We start from the raw sequence: 17,839 nt of genomic DNA, 5'->3' as shown, positions 1-17,839 counted from the left end.
ATACCTTTCAGCTAAAATTGGGAACAAAAGAAGCATATTTTACATGAAAGTAATTTCTTTATTAAATATAAATTGAGTGTATATATATATAGCTCTAAGACTGCACCTTTCAAAAAAAATGAGATAGTACTAATTATTTTCCAAGGGGAATTTTTGGGTGGCAAAATAATCCTTTTGGTTTTATAAAATCAACATTAATTTCCCTTTGCATATTACATCAGTAAATCAAAGAAAATTTGGCATCCTTACATTACCTGAAAAGCCTAGACATCTCTTTCTGAAATAAAAGATTAAATTTAAAATGATTATCCAGATTATTGAATTGCTAAGAGGATCAATGGATTTAATAATATTGTTAATGCAGAACAGGATAATTGCTTATTCTTGCTGAAACTCATGGAAAGAACAATAGTACTTCCTCACCTTTCACAAAACCAGGAAGTTAAAACTGTTACCTTCTGAAAAGCCTTTAAAGGAAAACTTGTCCATCTAAATCATTAGGTACAGATAGCAGCTTCATATTTGAATAAGAAATTTTAGATGGAAAACAAAGGATTTCAAGATAAAGGTTCTAAATCTTTAAGCTTCTTAACATGCTCAGATTTGTTTAATGTACTAAGTCAAACTCAATAATACATTCATTGATTTTTGCTGAGAAATTCTATAGAATACTGCTGTGCACGAATGGATATATTAGTCAAACTTCCTTTTACAGCTATTAATAGCACTAAATGGCACCTCTGTTTATCTGTTATATACCATCTTGGGTAATGTGGTAGTGTGACTGTTCAAAAGAAACAAAAACAAAAACCTCAAAACGTTTATGAAACAGATTATATGCATCCAACTTTTTATATATTCTACTTAGTGTAACAGTCTGGTTTCCTAATTAATCTTAATACCACTGATTCAAAAAGTTTGCAAAACACCTACAAAAGACTTCTTGTTACTATATAATTACATGATAAACTACAGCAGGAGATTATTTTTTACAGAAGATAAGGAAGAGTTTCTGTATGAACTTTTGCTGCTTTTTATTTGGCACAAATATGTATTTGATAAGAACGTTTCCACAAGTACCTTCATAGCTCAATACACAGATGCAAATAACGTTTGTCCATTTCTTATCATTTCTGTTGCACATAAAACATACATCATTTTTGTCATTCCTTTCTCAACAACATCTCAGCCTGACTAATAGCAGACTGTGAAATGAAACCAGAGTGGTAGAACAGCTCTTTTTAGCAGAGGAACTCACCGTTGGCTGCCTTCCCAAAAGCAAGCAGTTTTCTAACAGGGACCACAATTTGTGTTCACAACTAGGAAGAGGTAAAGCCAAAATCCCTCCCATTTCATCAGTCAGTTCACTCAATTACAATGGAAGGATTTGAGTAGAAGTTTAATTCAGTCTTGCATACCTAGAACCACACCTACAGCAGACCATGAAGAAGAGCATTTAAAGCTACAAAATAACCTGACTAGCAAAAATACAAATAACAAATGACAATCTGCACTTTCAAGTACTTTACTCAGACTGCTTATTACTCTACTAAATCTACATTCATTGATATTTTTCATTTTTGACAAGAGTAGACCCTTATGTAGAATATTCATTCTAAAGGAAATTAATCTTCATCAATCACAACGGCTGTACACTGACACAGTGCCTACATTAACTCAATTAGACATTTTATTTTCCATTCTACATTAGTCATTTACTAGTTTCAAATTGATAAATTATTTTTGCTAGCTACAATTTTGGATGAAATCTATTGTTTGATTACAATGTGGGAAATTATTAGGAGAAATGAGATCTTAGGAAAAATAAAAATAAAGGATGCATTTAAAAATAGCATTACATGTACAGAATTGTGGATTCATTTTTAAAATTGCCCCTAATCCCGTGTTTCAAAACATGACAACGCAACTTCTAGCTTGGATTGACACCTAGGTTCCATCTTATTAAAACTGAAGAAAAACAGTTTCATGCACCCAGTGGGGTATCGTCATCTAGGGCTATTTTTGATCTGTTACCATACTGCTATATTCCCCCCACACCCCCCTTCAGGCAGAAACAATAAAGCTCTATTGTAAACAGCTGTGTACCTATATACAACAGCTTGCAGTTTTACACTCCAGCACCATCTAACATTTAAGGTAAATTACAGAATGGTTGAGGTTGGCAGTGACCTCTGGAGGTCATCTGGTCCAATCCTGCTAAAGCCAGGCCACCTAGAGCTGGTTGCTCAGGACCATTTTTTAAATATCATCAGGGAGTGAAACTCCACAATCACCATTTTCTTTCTGGGAAAGCTAGAGAAACAACATGCTAAAATTACAATTACAAACCCAACAACACTAACATAAGTGGAATTTAATTCATCGCATTAGGTAGAACTATTAGCAATTTACTAGTTAGCATCTTGCAAGTAGTGTCTAGAGACACGTGTGACGTTCAGCTCAAAAACTGGACTACTCCCCTCACAGCTTTGTCTTAGAGCTAACCAAGCCAAACACTTGGAAATAATGACAAATGTTATGCTGCTTGTTCAAACCACTGAGGTTTTAACATTTAATCATCTGAAAGAAATAAAAAAGAAACCTTAAAAACCTTATCAATAAGGATATGTACCTTCAGAAAACCTGTTACATTTTCCAAACCCCCCAAAACTTAGACAATACTCCATCTCACCTGGTGCCCACTTAGGTACTTAAAAAGAAGCAATTTCAGCAGCTGCAATTGGTAGGATATGTTACACCACTTAAAAGGGAAACCACTCTCCTATTTTCAACTCTTGATTAAATGTGCACTTCAGTTTAGAGGTTAAGTGGAGGCTTATAGCCTTTGTCATTTCCAAATATTTATAAGGAATGGAAAAAGAACACATTTAAAAATATTCACACGCCAATGCTTCCAGCTCACAGTCTTAAAAACAAACAAAAAAAGGTAAGGGAAACTTAACTTTTGACTATTTCTCTATACAGACCTCAGTGACTTAAAAATCTTTTAAGTACTTTTAGCGATACAGAATTGGTGCCTATCGCTATTCATTTATTTCTCTGATGCAGGATGTAGAAAGCAAGAAACACTAAATGAAGCACAAATGTATCTTTGGAATCAGATGCAGAAGTTTGGCCTTAAGCATCTCAAAAATGGAATTGACTACTTCTTCAAACAGAGAGGAAGAAGCCATTAGATGAAGCAGGGAAAAAAAAAAAAAAAAAGGAAAAAAAAAAAAAAACAATCATTGATAACTTTTCCTTACACAGGCAGTGCAACAAGAATTCAACAAAAATTCTCCAGAAGCTTCTTGGCAGAACACAAAATCTGCCCCGTAATACATGCAAGAACACAGCTCAAAACATCAGAGCTGCACTAGCACTGATCTAGGCTTGATCTTTTTGATTTACATCAGAGTAAACCAAACTGAGTTACATGGAATGAAACAATATTTCTTGAGTTTTAAGCTAGTATTCTTTTAGAACAAATATTGATGAAATTATCCCACTGGTAGAACAGAGGCATTCAAGTTTCAGCGCTAATTCCTTTGAACTAAAGATTTTGGTTACAGGACACAGGATACTATTGTTTTAAATAGTTAGACTGTTCTGAAAAAGCTGGATGTACTGAAAGGAAAATAAGATAACAAGATTAAATTATGGTAATAGTGTGGTACACATGTAATGGGAGATACTAAATTTGTACTTAAGTGTGTAGTGTCTATTTTTTAATACCAATTGCACATTAAGTGTTCAGGCAATCCCTGAGGGTCTTAAAAGAAAAAGGAGCTGAAGGGGTAAAGAAGACACCGGCTTTCAAATGATCACTACTGAACTGTGGTATACAAGAGGAAAAAAAATTTAATCTTCTCAGGACACTTACTCCTTATCATAGTGTGTCTTTAAAAAAAGATTTAATTACTTAAGCTTGGATATATTTGTCAGTATATAGCGTGTTACTATATTGGGATTAATGCTCTGAAGCATCTTTCCTTGTCACCTGAGATTTTCCCAGAATGTCTCATGTATAACTAAATACCATGTTTAGCATTTCAAGTCTTATGTAAGAGTCTTTCTGCTTCTGTTTCCACAGAGCTTATGCTAAAAACAAGTGACTGATTTAAGTGATGCTGGTAGGCCCTTAGAGTGTAATTCTCTATTATCGTATCAGTGGTCAAGTCATGGAAGTGTGAATCTTATCTAAGGATTATATCTGAAAAGGATCACCATTAAAAAGACAGTAGCTCGTAATCTATCTCCATTTATTGTATTTATGCTATTTATTATCTAGATTATGTTTAAAAGCCATGCACCTAACATACAGGTAGGCAATTTTGACTACATGCTTATATAAACAGTATTCAAAATGCAAACTGGGTTTTCCCTCAAGAATATAACAAAAAGTGAAACAGAGACCTCAAAAGACAAAAACAAACAAAAACTTCTCTGAGCATATACACAAACGCCAAATAATTATAATCCAGAATGGAATGAAGCACAACATCTATACACAGGAACAGACAGGAGCAGGGATATGTTCTCTCCAGTATCAAAGAATTTCACTAAGGAAGAATTCAAGTTAAGTGTTGGTCACAAAAACCTCTCCTGTTGCTCCGAAAAATTACCAATTCAGAACAGTATTAAAGAAGTGTCCCAGGAATGCAAACGTAAGTGTTTGTGTTTCTATAACACTTGAAATTCTGTATTATCTATGAACTATTTCAAGGTTATCAAGCACCTGTTTTCTTCAGTCTATTTGGAATCTGTTTTTCAGTCTAGATCTCTGCAGACAAAACCGCATCCCTGCAGAGCCCTTGTGCCTTCTATAGGTGCTCTGCCTGGGCCCAGGGGACAGCAATGCAAATCAGGTGTGCTGACACTAACTGAGGAATTAAATTTATATATAAACTGGATCTCTTATCTATGGTATTTTTGGACCTCCAGACCAATGCAAATTGCCTACAAACGAAACCGAAATCAACTCAATGTTGTGAACACCTGTGAAATTAAAAGCACCTATATCACTTAAGTTACAATCCCAGAGCTCTGTGGACTGACCTGGTGGCATATTTACCCACCAATATTCTGGCAGTCCCATAACAGAAATTATGCATGAAGGGAAAAAGCTTCTGGTTATGAACGAACCAACCAAGAGCTGAAGTCTTCGGAAATACTTCACATCTTTCATATGTTTAACCAACCCTCATACTGGTTGGAAACAAGGTTTAGATTTTGTGCTACTGTTCCTTTCCTGGATAAAAGACAGACAATACCTAAACCAAAATAAACGGCACTGTTCAGCTACCATCTACTTTTTAGGGCAATTACTTTCCTCTTCATTTCAGTGACTAAGGTCCTGTGATAATCCAACAGTTTATCTACATGCGCTAGGTAGGGACACTACTGTACATGCTCCCCATACTTCTCAAAATCTTTCTGTTGATGTTCATTTTATACTCAGACACACGTCAAACAAAAGGCATGACTATGCACCACACTAAGTGAGGACAAAATCCATTTATGAGGGAATTGTTTCAGAGTCATCTTCCCATTCCATGCCAAACTGCCAGGCAGTGAGCTCATTTTCTTAGCTTTGCAAGAGCGAGGAGATTTGAGTTTTGTTTACAGCAAAAGCAAATGGCACACTAATTCTGAAGTGACCTTTGGCCATCTAACTGCCACTCCATCTAGTTATGTGGTATAAAATATTTCCTGGTATGCAAACCTCGTTTATCCTTCCTTTACCACAGAAATAAAGTATTCATAAGCAAAACAAAAGAAAAAGCCTTCCAACACCATCCAGCTTGTAAAATAACTCCCTGTAAAGAACAAATTTAACATAGTAAAGTGGCCAGTGGTTTTCCAACTTCAAATGGCTAATAGACAGCCAGCTGTTTGCCATGCCATTACAACGCTCTGATAAACTCCTTTCGGCAGATGGGAGTTAGAAGGTGATTTAATAACTGCCAAATGAATCATTTATGAGCAAATCTTATTTTAACTGGAATGTTTTACTTTATAATGCAAATCTCTCAAGCACTCTGCAGACTAGAAATACAAATTGTAACTAAGCATTTTAGGATAAATGATTAACAAATACATTGTGATCTTCAAACAGTAGTAATTTCTTTTTCTGAAGAAGTTATGCACTATTAGAATGTCAAAAAAAAAATCTGTATCATACAGCTGACAGGCCATTTCAAGGTGGCATAGTACAACTGCAATTTATAGAAAGAAATCTTCCAATACAAAAAAAAATCAAGCCATATTAAATGAGCTGGAGTAAGTATTTAAACCACCAAGCAACCCAGCCACACTTAAGACTCCTCTCTCCAGGAAGCTCCAATACAAGACTACCTTTTATGTTCAATATATACCTAAGGGCTTATCTCCTGTACGGTTGTTAGCTCACAAGCCACTGAAACTGTTTTGTTATTACAATATCTCACCAGTAATCACCCATCTGCTTCCTATAATCAGTTCACTTTAGCCGAAGCCTATTAAAGAATCAGTATTATGAGGTAAAGATGTCACTTCATAATATTGTCTCAGGCTACAGGAGTCAGTTGAATCCGCTATTTTACTAATGTTAGCTTATAATAGGAAGAAGGAGTTTACTAGTAAAAAGAAAAGTTAAAGAACTATTAAAGGTAAAGAACTATTAAAGGGTAAAAGAACGTCATCCATCCATATGTTAAGGTCTTAGAGGTAGGAGTGCTCAGAATGATGATAGTACTACTCGAGTAAATGAGCATACTTTAAAATATAAGCCTGACTCACAGACACCACCCACTTAATTGCTTCTTTCATAAATTCTGCACAATCCATACATCATAAGAAAACATCAAAAAACGTTTTGCATAACAGAATTAAAATGGAATGTGGTGTTGTAATGACTCACCTGCTAAAGGTAAAGCCTCCCACTGCTTGTAACTAGAGCCAGACTCATCATCTATTTTGTAGGCAGTTTAAACTTTTGAGAGCACAAATGAAACATGAATACATGAGAAGTTACACAGTGATGTCTTCCATCCTGCTGTTAGATAAAAATCTTCTCGGTGAATGTAAGGAATGGGGCACACAGTTTCTCAAGATCTGAATCTAAAGACTTCTTTCCCTTCATCTAATTTCTGTTGCAAATCACAAGCCACAGAAGGTAACTAATGTACGAAGATTATCTCTTTCTTACTTTATCAGCATGACAATTAGGTGTGAGTTAAAACTGAATCCAAGAAAAAAAAAAAAACACCTTCCATCACAAAAGAAAAATAATACACAAATCAAAACAAACAAACAAACATACAACCTACGAAGCACAAAACTTTGCAAAAACCAGAAGTATCTTGGAGAGTAATGACTAAATTATCCTGAAGAGCGGGTACTAATGAAGCACTAGATTTGCTTCTGTGACATAGCAGACTATAGAGATCACTGTGATGGAATTTAGTAAAGCTACAGTTAGTTATTAAACCACAGTTTTGAGGTCAGAGCTCAGAGTTAAGGAATATTTACCCATCTGCACTACAAACACAAGGGAATGCTAATGCTAAGGAACACTTTTCTAGCTTTATGTACATAGTTTTGTTTCACTGCGACATGCAGACAACCCCAAAGCACTGATACTTTAAAAGCTGAAGAGTGCCAACTTTTTGTTGTTGATTTCAAGAAAACAAGTCATCTTGAACATAAAAGCTGCCACCCACAAAATGATGCTCTTCAACAGTTACCAGCAGAAAATGCACAGTAACAACTGTCTCTTGGAAAGCATAAAATAATGCATTTTCCCAAACTCCAATAATCTTCAAAAGCAATGTTATTCCATCAGCAATACTTGATAAGGGAGCACTTTTTCTTCTGTGAATTTATCTATTGGACTTTTATTATTATTATTAATATTTTTTGGTGAAGTTTTTAGCATCCACAGCCATCCTAATGAAGTCCATATTTACACTTTGCTTTGTCTAAAGGTTTGAGATTCTCACTTATTTAATAATGCAGAGAATTAGCAGTGCTTCCTTCTTATAAGGCATTGAGCAGTCGATGATTCCTAGGATCTGGAAGATTTCTCCCCCATGCCCTTCCGATCACCTCACTTTTGTCAATAAGATCTAGCTTACTGATTGATGAGTAAATTTACCACAAATCTACATCTCTTATAGATATAATGAATCCCCTTTTTAAGGACTATTAATCAAGTGTACTGAAAATGAAAACATTTTACACAGCTTGTAACGTTAACAAAAAGTTACCATTGCCTGACAATTCTAGAAGTTACCTTGAGATCTGCTTTGGTAAGAGTATGGACCATGACAAGAACACATACTTTGACATACAATGAATTACATTAAAGACTAAGGCTCTCAGTAAGTATGCTAACAGGGGGCTGTGTGTGTATCTTTAAAAATATATATAGATATTGCTTTGAAATGCTATAGAGCTTTCTAGTGTGGTACAGGTTTAACGGACTTTTGCGAAGACATCACAACAATAATCTTTTCAAATAAAAAGCTTGAGTAAAATAAAGGTATAATTTTCTATAAGTAAGGAACATAAAAGAAAAAAAAAAAAACTGTCAATAGCTCACATGAATGTGTTGTAGAAGTGTTTATGATCATTACCTAAATTACTACATAATTTAATCCATGTTTATTAAAAATACATGAACTAAAACTATTTGATCTTAGTTTGAGGGTGCCCATTATACAGTTTCATTTCATGTGTACGACTTCATATATGCAGGCCAAGAAAGTGTGTTACTATTCTGTACAAACATAACTTCATTTAGCCAGAAACAAGTGCCCCATTTCAATCTAGTGTTTTTATGTGACAACTGAAAAGCCTATCTTCAAAGAAAAACAGCAACTGAATTTACCAATGAGGCACTATTAGAGCTGCTGACCTAATACTTCACCTGAATTAATGAGGACTGTGCCTATCTAAGTCAAGCCTGTGCTGTCCACTCTGGTACAATGCAACAATTCCTGTTTCATGGAGGAAAAACAAAACCAAAAACAAGTAACATCTGATCATTCATAAGAGGCAGACCTTTTTCACACTTCTGGAAATATGATCTGTCCAAGATTCTTGAACAGGAATTAATTTGCTAAGAGGTATATTTTAAACATTGTTTTTACCCTTTAGCTTATCTGAATAAAACAACATTAAGTCAATTGTTTCTACTCAGTCTTATTTCTTGCTGGTAGACCTCAACTGAAATTATGTTATAGTTACAACATTTAAAAGCATTCAGACTAATACTGCTGTAGGAAGCTCCCTTACTAATCTGACAAGAGATGGATAGGGATGAGGAAGGAAGAGATACGAGGATCTTATAGGGCAGACATTATTACAGGCTTTTCAAGAGCACAAAATTTAGAATTACTCTACTTTTTTTCAAGACTAACATGGGGGAAGTTCAACCTGCAGTTCAAGACAGTCTCTGAAAACACCTAGACAGTGCTGCAAGGTAAATTCTTAATTTCTCACTATGCCATGATCTGTAGGCAACTCAAGGATATTAAAGTATAAGTAATAAAGTATATTAAATATACTTTCTGTTACATAATGACTACTGCAGAACTCAACCTAGTTCCATTGGAGTTCTCAAAAATATTTTCAGATATTTAGAAGCATAATCCCTGCTGCTACCTCTATCATCACGTCATCCCCTTTGCATTGTTGCTCCCCTATGTTGCCTGAAAGGGTTGCAGTATCCAATATCTTGCCAATAAATAGTCATGCTTAGTATTCACATCTGGAATTCTCTATGTGGGCAAGCAACAAAGCTAGCTTTAAGAATTGACTTTTTTTTTTTTTTTTTTTTTTTTTTGAGTATCCGAACTGCTGACAGGGATAGGATCAACCTGATCAGGTTTTATTGTGACGTTTTTCAATATTTCTTCATCAGTTATATCTATAATGTTCATTTAGACTCTTACCACTTCTACAGTGCAACAATTTATTTTGCATGAGCACAAGAATCCACGTAACATACACAAAAATATCACAATATCTCTAAGGGAATAATTAACATTTAAAAGCTTTCTAAATAATAAGATGTACAAATTTAAACAGTAAACAATCCTAAACACATACTGTAGGACTGCACAGATTTGGGGGCGGGGGTGTGTGTGGGGGTTAATGCTCAAATGCTGTAGTGCACTCTACACACAAACAGTAATAAAAATCTATCACTTAATCATTTACATGTTGTGTAAAACAGCAGTCTCCTTTTAGTTAAGAGCTGCTTTATGTCGTTTTCATCGATACAAATGTTGCCCAAGTGATTGTGTGGGAGAATACAAGAACAGACTGTAATAAAATTAAAAATAACTTTCCAAGGAAATAGTATTTGGAAGGATTAATTACAGAAGTTCAAACAGGAGGCCATATGCTTTCCCCCCTCTTTACTGTTGAGCATACAGTACGCCTGTAATAAAACAGGGGGGAAAAAATGTGTGCTAGTCAAAGCAAATCAATTCAATTACTAGGTGACTATTCAAAATATTTTCATGATTTCATGTTCCTGAATATGGTTTATCTAGTCATTTGGCCTCTACATTAATATTTTAATCAGCTGTGGAATAGGTTTGTGGAATAAAATAGTTAGGCCTTTGCTACTATTCTCACATAGCAGCTGTTTTTCAACTGCTTAATAATAGAAGGAAGTTGGTAGTGTGGGTTTATTTTCTTCCTACTTTAAATTTTCTGCTCTGAATATCAAATATACTTTCAAGGCAATAGAGGTTTTCAAAGATCACAGCTGCAAACACCATATAAGAACTTTCTTGAAGTTTACAATGATATCATTTGTTTTTATGCTTTCCATTTAAGTAGTACAGAGTAAAAAAAGTAATTATGATATGATAAAACTTCACTAAAACCTTACATCACCATGCTGAAATAAGTATATATTCCATTGCATTTCTGACTTGATTTTCAAAGGTTTCATTTTAGAAAATGGAGGTTACTTTTCCATTTCCAGCAAAATATCTTCATGCCTTTCCTTAATTTGGAGGATTAAAACAAACAAGAACATTTTCACAAAATATAACACTGATCATGTAAGCAGGAGAGGATTTTGCTGGAATTTAGTTAATGTTGTAAGTGGAAAATCAAAGCAAAGACATGATATGAATCAGAGATTTTAAACCCCAAATAAATTATGTGTAATGTGACCAAGCAGTCAAAATTCTTCACTATGGTTATTACCATCTTTTTATTAATGAAATGTATAAGATTTTTATGTGATAAGTTCCCTGTCTGTTGCCATCATTACCTTAAAGAGTCGGTCAACAAATGAAAATCCATTTTACAAACATAATGAATGTAAATTACTTAAATTGACATTATTAGATATTGTAGTGTGCTGTATGGTCCCAGAATATAACATCACAAAAAGAGGAAAGTGTTGATTCTCACCACTTACTCTACATGAAAAATAATAACAAAACAAAAGCAACAAGAAAGCTTACCTCTGTACTGCCTTAAAATAATGGAGAAAAGTTGCATTAAAACACTAAAGCCAACTGGGGAAAAGTGATTGAGATGCCCTATTCTCTGCAAAAATCAGATTATAGGAAAATAATTTCCTAAGTAATGTCAATCTGTTGTAGACAAAAATAAAAATAAAAATTAAACAGTTGGTCAATAGTATGTTTTTCAAGAGCATTTAAATAAAATCTCATGGAAAAAGAGCTACAGAATTATTAATAATTATCAAATGACAGGAAGAAGTAACTTCAATTGCTTTTCTTGTTCTCTATCAATGTTTGAAATTCCATTTTATGAAATAATATCTTTATGCACTGAAAGTTTTCTGCAAATATAAATCCATCACGTCTAAAGTGAAAAATCCAGTAACAGTAAAGCTGGTTTCTATATAGTTTAAACATAATGCACTACTCAGTCTAAATCATAAGGGAATAAGGCACTTAAAATAGGGTGTCACATTTCGAGGTAATAAATAGCAGATTGATTCAACCTCCCAGTTGATCCTGCAGTTTACTTACATACAAGATGGAAAATAAAGTACTGAAGCCACTTTGATTTACTTCTCAGAAATGAGACACTCTATATTAGTGTAAATGAATGCAAAAGTCCAGCATTGACAATTTATTACATTCTTAGTCCAAGCTCTGATTAGATCAAATTGCAGGCTTTCTGAGCACACTGCATATACCTCACTTCAGTTTCCAATAAACACTATCAGTGACATACACGTGTACACACGTGCATTATATAACACACACAAATACAATATTATATTTATTAAAAACAAACAAGCAAACAAACAAAACCAACCACAAAACTAAGTTTTTCCAGTACAACATTCTTTCTCAAAACTTATCTGTCTCCTGTTTTTCCAATGGGGAGGGAAAAACCTCAACAGAAAATGTACTACTTAAGAGTGGTTATACATGGGATTTTTCCTAGGAAATATTACCTAAATACTGGAAATTGGAGGAATTCTGAGCACTGGTCAAACTCTAAGATCAGTGCATGTCTCTCTCCACTAGTATTAGGATAAAAGGGATTGAGATATAAAATACAAATTGAAATATAAAATACAAACATGATTCCTGAATTCTGTTTTGAGGTATTTTAGTCAACTGGTTCTGTTTCATCCACTCTCAAATATTTTGGATCATTTCACATTGGAATTTTAATAGGTTTATCAAGCAAAGACTATTTAAACAGCCTTAAAATAGAAATTGAATTTAGAATTTCCTTTCTAAATACTCTAAACTGTCACTTACAATAGTAATGGCGGGGCCCCCCCCCCCCCCCCTTTATAAATCTCAGAATAATATACTCCCTGTGATCTTCTCCAAAATATTCATAGCAATACTATAAGTAATACTTTCAGCAACCAAAACCATTTACCTCTAAAAGTTCTAGGGCTTAAAAGAAATAGTAAATAATTCAACATCAGTTTATAGCCCATTTATTATTGAAAAATAATGCTATTCAACTGTTTCCAAAGAGCCTTGCTCTACTTATTCCAGAAGGCATATGGATATTCCTTAGTATTTCTACAATAGCACAAACTTTGAGATGGATGTTCATTTTTTTCTTTCTTTTTTTTTTTTTTTTTAAAAAAAAAAAAAAGTGTAGGAGATTTGGAAGCAACAAGAGTTCTTATCTTCTTGTTTGAGAAATGAGGAAAACTAAGTATGTGGGATGCAAATAGAAGTACAAAGGACGACTAATGTGTCTGCACACCTACAACTCAAGGTTCAGCATCCTGGGCTTCAAGACTGCAGAAATTCAAGGCCTTCAGTTCAGAATTAGTTAAGAAAGTCTAAGGTTGTGTTTTAATGTATGAACATCTTTACAATTAAACGCAAGAGAGTCTAACAAAATATATTTCAGAATTCACATAGCTATGTGAAATCTCTCATTCAAATGCCCCCAAAGGGTTTCACTTTTCCCACCACAGACATCCCTTCTCCCCAGTCCCTTTCCCATTACTATTGCTTAGAGAACAATATTCCACTTTTCACCACCCACAGGATTAACAATATGCAGAAATTTTCCACTGTTTCATCTCCTCTTAATCTTATACTAACTGTCATTCATAGAACGGGATCTTAGCTTTTACTTTGATTTTCATCTTTGTAACTTTCCTGGACTCATTTAATTCTTAGCTTTTTTAACTAAGCTTTTCACTGCATTATCTGACCTCCATGAGCCCCTCATCCTCCTTTTCCACTAAAGGTATCTCCATGAGAGCCCCAGCCTGATGAAAGCTCAATAGCCTGAAAGCCATTCTCATACTTCTTTGCCAAGTAAATGCCTTAGTACTAAAATCTCTTCTTGTTGATATCCTGAGTTTCCTTTCATTTGCTTTGCTATGTAGTTTATATGACCAACCTGCCAGTGAAAAGGCTTCACTGTTACACTTTTCCAGTATTTGATGTTTTCCCTAAAGCTTCACATCCACAGATTGCCAGATTGTAATTTCATTCAAACCTTATCAGTATTTTGCATAAGATGCTACTCAATTCATAGAAAAAAAGCCATCGTCATTGCCCAGTTTCAAAGCACGTATAACTACATTCAAATTTAGGACTACAAAAGAAAAAACACTGATTTGCTGCAGTCTGACCAACCCATTGCAAAAAATGTACTGGAAAAGTGCCGAGAAAATGCTTGTGCAAGGAAAAAAAAAAATCAATCCATCTTAGTTACAGAACAAAGCAGGTATTGACATACAGGATATATATTTTAAGTGTTACATTTAGTATGGAACGGATTTTCAGAGTGAACAAAATCTGTATCACTCACTGTTTACCAGAAATTCGTTGTTGCTATGCTAAATAGCAGAAAAGTTCCTGTCATTTCCAGCTACTTCTGCAACACCACACAGTGCTGTTTCCAATCCAACTCTTCTTAATTCAGAAGATTCTTAAGAAAGTTTAGAATGACCTCTGGCAGAAAAGAAAAAGCTTAATGAAGAAAGCCTGATCTGAAAAGGAACCTCAGGTGGTGTCCAGACTGCTTCTACCAAAAGCTCTCAATTAACCATCATGTTCTTTAGTGTACTTTTGGTGTAATTCTCTTAACCTCCAAAGCAAATATAACTCCTGGGAACAAGTGGAAGCAACGGTGTGACCGAATATATAAATAAAGAGAAGCATAATGGTAGCAGCAGCAGCAGCACCGTCTTAGATTGTCAGTGACTGAGTACAAGGTATTTGAACGAGAACACACCACCAATCACCCATACTTCCTGAAGCTTCCCCTTACAATGGTTAGCATGCTTATAAGCCCATTTTACATGAAGCTCAGTAAGATTAAGATACAGAAAAAAATTCTCTTTGTGCATCAGCTCATACGTTAAGCTAGAAGTCAGAAAACTTCTGTAGCAGCATAAGCACAAAGTATTAATAGGTCAAAAAAAGGAGACCTATTCAAGCTGATTTCCTTTAGTTTTCCTGAGCATTAAAAAGTATCTGGAGGTAGCAAAGGAAAGTATTTTGTAAGAGTAATAATATACAGAACTGTATTCAGCTGAGATAAAATAGAACAGGTTCCCAAGTGCTCTGTACATTAAGGGCTGTTTTTCTGTTTCAGTCTTAATAGAAGGGACATTCTATAATCTCCTTGTCTTTCAAATTCAACTTAATTGTGCATCCCATAATTAACTTTTGGTAAGCAATAGTCAAACAATCCTTTAATTGCATATAGAGCACTACCAATTTTTAAATTCACATTATTTTCAACACCAACCTTTTCTAAGGCCATATTATACCGTACTAACAGAGCAATCTTTGCAGCATTTCTGTCACCTTTCCTTTGGTATGGATACAACTTATGTGCTACCCTAAAATATAAATAAAATGGAGGAAAAACATTTATGCTGAATGTTTTGATATTTAAGTTACGTATATTTCTCCAATGGATTCTGGTGATTAATGAATCCCAACTTCACAGATATTTTCTACATCTTTAATTTCACATATATTCAAGATAGTTTCAGGTGTAAAAAGTATCATTTTTTCCTCCTTATGTACTTCTAGTATTGCAAATCTTAGTTACAAAATATCTGTATCAATACCTGTAACAATATGCTAAAATGGGACACTTGCTGTACTCCAGTATATGACAATATTCAACAATTAAATTTCCTAATACTTTTTATTTTTTTATACATAATAAATTTATATTTCATATTCATGCTAGTCATTTTTCCACAAAAATTGTTCCTCATCCTTAGCTTTCAGAGGAATAAACATAACCAAAAAAAATGAAACTGGCATTTACTAGGAACTTGTGTATTTATATATATATATTTAATTAAGAAAAAACATCTGCTTCAGGTGGCTTATAATTCCTTGGTACGTAAACATGCAAACAACTGCTTAAACAGCAAATTCCATTCCACAGACTTTTTAATATTGAAAACTACACTATATCTACCTTATGAAGATGAGATGTTTGATATGTTTGTGGAATACAGTGCTGCCTGCCAACAAACAAACAAAATCTGAGAATAAAGGCCATGTAAATTATTAAAAAAAGAAAAAGAAAAAAAGGAAAAAAAAAAAGGCCAGAAAATTGGTCCTATGGCAGAGGACCAGAATCAGCAATATTTTAATGTGGTTGTAGTTTTTTTTTTTTTTTTTTTTTTTATAACCTTCAGCATTTTTCTTGTAAAAGCTATGAAGTCTGACAATGTTCTACTACCAGTAGAAATCCTTGTCTTCGAAACCCAAAGCAGCAATTTATTTTTTTATTTTTTTATTTTATTTTTTTTATAATATTAAGGACCTTGAAGGAGGACTGGGGAGTAATTCAGTACTTTAATCTACTAAATATTTTAAAGGTTTGTCATCTCTGCTTTAATGTCTATCTTTTCACCAGGTGCATAATAGCTTTAGCACTGCACAAGAAGGATCTATACATATCTCTTATGTCATAAAACACTAATCAGAATAAACTTCAAAGCTTTTACTTGAGAGTGTAAACTTCTAAGAAAGATTAGATAACTACTGAGCAGGTGCAATCCAGGAATAAAAATAGATGGAGGCATAATAAGGGAAGCCAGACAAAGCTGTTGCTAAAAAAATAAAAAATAAAAAAAATCCAGCCTTAAAGAACTACAATCACAGCAAAAAAAGAAATTAAGATACAATTAACACACCTGTAAATATAGTCAAGCATCTTTTAAATATTTCTTCAAAAATTTGAGTTCATCATCCAAAAACAAATACATTATTAGGATTTTGATAGACGTGAAAAAATTTGATATTCTCTTCTTGCAGTTGTTTTCATCATATTCTATAAAAAATAGACCATAAACATAACCATATTCATGTTAAAGGACATCACAAAATCTATAGAAAATTTGACAATTTTCTTTGAACTATTACAATTCTATATAAATCATTCAACATTTGAATCCTAGTTCTGTAATGTTCACTAAAGCCAAAAATTTCATAACCTTTTCAAACACATTCAAATAATAGTCTCATAGTGAAGCATTCACAGATGTCCCAATTAATTTAAAACATTTAATGGGATTATATTAACACCTAGGAAATTCAAGCAAGTCCTGTCCACTTCTAATTTTCCATTTTGAATTGGCTCTAAAAAACAGAGACAAGCATAAGTTGCATAAATGTGGAAACTTCAATGTTTACATCTCACAACACTGCTTTTCATACACATCCAAACTGAAGAATGGAAAAACTTATCTTTCATCCTATAGTTTTCAAACAAAATGTTTGATTGTTGTCATACATGATGAAAGTGTCATTAAAGTGGTATCTTAGTATGCAAAAATAAAAGCATGAGCCCACTGCCAGCAATCTCACCAACATCCCTAGAAGCAGTCTGCTTTAGAAGAGGGTTGTTTAATGCCTTCTTTGCCACAGTCTTTAACGGCAAGACTAGTTGTTATCTGGATACCCAGTACTCTGAGCTGGTGGAAGGGGATGGGGCGCAGGATGTGGCCCTCACAATCCACAAGGAAATGGTTGGCGACCTGCTACAGCACTTCGATGTACGCAAGTCTATGGGGCCAGATGGGATCCACCTGAGGGTACTACAGGAACTGGTGGAAGAGCTGGCCAAGCCCCTTTCCACCAATTGTCAGCAGTCCTGGCTATCGGGGGAGGTCCTAGGCAGCTAGCAAAAGTGACGCCCATCTACAAGAAGTGCCAGAAGGTTGACCTGGGAAACTACAGGCCTGTTAGTTTGACCTCAGTGCCAGGGAAACTCATGGGGCAGATTATATTGAGTGTCATCATGCGGCACCTGCAGGGCCACCAGGTGATCAGGCCCAGTCAGTATGGGTTTATGAAAGGCAGGTCCTGCTTGACGAACCTGATGT

General features: G+C 34.4%; 1 long non-coding RNA gene across 1 annotated transcript in view; it reads right to left on the bottom strand.

Moving 5' to 3' along the window:
• The window catches only part of LOC118172470, a 57,297-nt gene extending 50,005 nt beyond the window's left edge, over positions 1 to 7,292 (bottom strand). The window contains exon 1 of the long non-coding RNA XR_004753717.1: positions 6,902 to 7,292. This is a non-coding gene — a long non-coding RNA (uncharacterized LOC118172470). The remainder of the gene's footprint in view (positions 1 to 6,901) is intronic.
• Between the last annotated feature and the right edge of the window lie 10,547 nt (positions 7,293 to 17,839).

The sequence above is a fragment of the Oxyura jamaicensis genome, chromosome 11 (genome assembly GCF_011077185.1).
Source record: "Oxyura jamaicensis isolate SHBP4307 breed ruddy duck chromosome 11, BPBGC_Ojam_1.0, whole genome shotgun sequence".
NCBI lineage: Eukaryota > Metazoa > Chordata > Aves > Anseriformes > Anatidae > Oxyura > Oxyura jamaicensis.
Note: the sequence above shows the minus strand (reverse complement) of the source record. Positions and strands in the feature narration are given on the sequence as shown.